Raw genomic sequence first — 4,345 nt, forward strand, 5'->3', positions numbered from 1 at the left:
CAACTAAAATTTATATAAGGAGAAAACCATAATTTTAGTCTTTATATATATATTTATTGCACAAACAAAAATGTTTCATGGAACATCATATTTCTCGGTCAAGAAAGATGGCCATCTAAAAAACAATTTTATATTGTTGGAATTTGGGTAATTAGAACATTAGGTTAGTTTGTTGATTCTTTTTTCTTCTTCTATTAGTTTACTAAATTGCTTTGTGTAAATTTTTCTTGCTATTTTTGCTTAAATGATCAAGTTGAATATATTTTAACCAGAGGTTAGTGTTATTTTTATTTTTTTCTTTTTGAATACATGGTAGGTGATTCAAGCATTAAGTTTTACGTCGTCCTTTTTTATTTAGAATCTTATGTCTCCCTCGGCTTTTGATCGTCTAGTTAGTAAATTTATTCATTATATTATTATTAATATCTTATTTTTATTTTATTGATCTATGATAGGTGATATTAAAATTAAGGGTGTGCGAAAATCGAACCGACCAATAAATCCAACTGATAGAAATATTATTGATTTATTTTTATTGGGTTATTATTGCTATTGGGTTAATAGTTTTTTAATGGTTTTATAAAAAAAAATTATTGGGTTATTAGTTTGATTTCAGTTTTTCTTATTGGGTTATCGGATAAATCGATAATCCAATATGAACATACTAAAATACTATTTTACATCCACCTATATATATATATATATATGTATGTATGTATGTATGTATGCATGTAGAGAAAATTGAAGGAAAGGTGTCATTTAAGTCTTGAATGAAGGATTGATGACATTGACCAACTTAAAGGGTTAAAATAATTAGAAAAATTAATTAATTAAATTGTGTACTTGATTAAAGTTTATTAGGTTATTGGTTCGGTTTCAGTTTTTCTTATTGGGTTATCGGATAAACCGATAACCCAATAAGAATACACTAAATTACTATTTTCCGCCCACTTATATGTGTGTGTGTGTGTGTGTATGTATGTATGTATGTATCTATGTATATAGAGAAAATTGAAGGAAAGGTTTCATTTAAGTCTTGAAAGAAGGATTGGTGACATTAATCAACTTAAAGGGTCAAACATAATTATGAAACTTGATTAAGTTTATTGTGGACTTGATTAATATTTTCAAAACTTTCTAATTTTTTTTAAAAAACAAATCAACCCACACCCTCCCCTCTCCAACTCAACCATATCTCCTCTCTCTCTTTCTCTTTCGATAGTTTCTCCTAACCAACAGTTCTGCAAATTTCTCCTTTCAATCCCTGACGACTTCAATCGTCGAAGACAAATAGTTTGGCTTCGAGTTCCTTTTCAACTTTCAACTATCAATCAATGTGACAACCTTGCTCTCCGACCACAACAGCTTTGAATTCTTCATCGTCCCTTTTCTTTTCTCATAGGTAAAAAATTATGGCCTTTTTAGCATTAAAGACAACAAGGAACTTGAGCCAACTTCTCTTTTAGTATTGCTTAACAATTTTAATATTTGTTGCTTTAATTTGAAATATAACCAAAATAAAATCCTAATTTATGGTATTTCTTCTCTTCTCTTTTCAGAGTGAATTATGATTTATTGTTGTTTGTTGTATTTTTTTGAAGTTTGATTTTTGTTGTTTGTGTTTGTACAAACAAATCAATGATGTTGGTATTTTTGGTGTTTTGTCTGTTGCTTGGTTGATTTGTTCTCATTCTTGGTAAAAATATTGATATTGTTGTTGATCTATTGAACAAAATTATGCTACTGTGTTTTTTGCAATGGATTAACCATCTGATGCAACAGATTAACCATCTGATGCAATGGATTTAAGATGTGATGCAACAACTTAACCATCTAATGCAATAGAGAAACCATCAAATTAAAAATCTGATGCAATAGATTAACCATCTGTTGTAATAGATTTAACATTAAATTAAAAATCTAATGCAGCAAAGTAACTGTATGATGTAATAGATTTACCATGGGATGCAACAGAGGTACCAGCGATTTAAAAATCTGATGCAAAAAATTAACCATTTGATGTAATAGAGGAATCATCAGATTAAAAATTTGATGCACTAGATTAATCATCTGATGCAATAGATGAACCTTTTATTGGATGAAATCCTATCAACTATTCTAATAGGATATGTCCAAGACTTGATTTTTCCTATTGATCATTCTTCTATCATGATAGATGACCCTTCTGTTGGAAAAAAGCTATGCAATATTGACCATTGATTACTTTTCCAACATATCCCTCATATGTTACAGCAGATGTATGATATGTTACACAGGCCATTCATTTATCTCAACAGATAAGTGACATGTTTTGTATTGTTGTAATAGATTACTCATCCATTGCAACAAGTTAATTAACTATTCCAACAGATCAGTCATATATTGCAATAGATGTGTGATCTTTTGCATAGGCCAGTCATCTATTTCAACAGATGAGTAAACTATTTTTATTATCGCAACAGATTACTCATCCATTGCAGCAGATAGTTATTTGTTGCAACAGATAAACTACCTGGTAAAACAGAAGTGTTATCTGTTGGAATTATTATTTTACTATTTTGCATGTTAGATTTACTATTATCCTTTTTAAATAATGAATTAATCAATTATAATCTATTTTACGCTCCTATTAATTTTAGATAATATGGCTCCCAAAAGAACAGAAACCGAATCAAGAACCAGTAAGGAAGCAAGTAAAGCAGCTAGGCTACATACATTACTCTATGAGCTTGCTTTACAAGCATTATCTCAATCATGAGCAGAAGATGATAAACATGGGGAGGAGGAATGTTTTAAAAGAGATGATCCAAATTCTAATAGCCATTCCACCGAAGAGTTGGTCTAAACCTTCAGCATTGTTTTTTATCCTATGAGAATGTAATACGATGGTGCCACAAATTTAATGGGTGATTTTGTGGTTAAGTCATCCATGAAAAAATCTTTCGACTCCTTCAGAAAAATACTTTGAGAACAAAAATTGGATGCTTATTACAAGGACAACTGCTTTAGGCAATATCTTGATTTGCCGGGGAACAAAAGTGCTCGTTTCTAAATAAAAATGGTATATGATCTTCTCAAGCATAGGTTTATGTATGAAAACAAAGATAAGAAGGATGCGGTGTGAATAAAGATAAGAAGGATGTGGTGTGGATAAATTACTGTGGCATTCCTGTTTGTTTTGGTTGGAAGGAGTTTGTCATAGTTACTGGACTAAAGAGTTATCCTCCTTCTTGTTCTCAAGTTATACCTATTCTAACCCCCAAAAAGTACCCCGCACACCCAAAAAAGGAAAAGAAAAGTCGAGTGATCATGATGACCTGGTGTCCATTGTTGGTCCAAGCTTCAGAAATAAAAATTTGATAGAAGCATTGAAAGGTAAAAGAATTTCAAAGAAGCACAAGGGATCATTGTGCTTGGTTTGGTTTGTACATAATATTCTTTGGGCGAGAGACATTAAGAACAACTTAAAAGTTGGTTTAATAAATATCTCCAAGGATCTTGAGGAATTTAACAACTATCCTTGGGGTTATGAAAGCTTCAAAATGACTGTCAAATATTTGTTGACTCCATTAACGCCAAAGACAGTCAACTTACATGGATTTCCATGGGCTTTCATGGTAAATGTTTATTTATTATGATATGATTTATTTTTTATTCAATAATGTTTTTGATTTATTGGCATTATTTTATAGGCTTGGGCGTTTGAAGCGATTCCTTATTTGAGACAACAAGAGAACTACCAGGAAGAAGTTTTCTGTCCAAGAATCTTAAGATGGTTGTCGGCCAAAGCGGATAAAAATATAAAAAAAATTAATCTCTTCACCCCCCAAAGGATGCAGTAAGTATAATTATTATTAATTTTTTATTTTAATTAATGATTTTTTTTGAATGATCTAATCATTATTCTAAATTATGTAATGATTTATTTTAGATTGTGCATCCGTCGCTTGTTCCGACCAATCGAGAGTTGAAGATGTCATCTTATATACTTTATGTTCAGTGCAAACTGTACCAGACCCTAAGGTTATTGACAAGATAAAAATGAAATTGTTTGGAGCAACAACGATCATAAGAAAAATAATTTTGGAGGGTGGGCTGGTTGTTGTTGATAGTCTTAGGGGTAATGGAGCTGTTGGTGGTTGTAGTGGTGCTGATGTTGGTGGTAATGATGCTCCTCTTACAGTTTTTAAAATAAATCATTATGAGATGATCATACTGGTTATACAGATTTTGCCTCTCCCAGCGAATGTTCTGTATGTAAATGTCAAGACTGCAAGACGAAACGTGATTTAGTGATTAATGCTATTAATGTATTAACTGCTTCTGTAAAGGAATTGACATATAA

This window comes from Capsicum annuum, chromosome 1 (assembly GCF_002878395.1).
Source record: "Capsicum annuum cultivar UCD-10X-F1 chromosome 1, UCD10Xv1.1, whole genome shotgun sequence".
Classification (NCBI taxonomy): domain Eukaryota; kingdom Viridiplantae; phylum Streptophyta; class Magnoliopsida; order Solanales; family Solanaceae; genus Capsicum; species Capsicum annuum.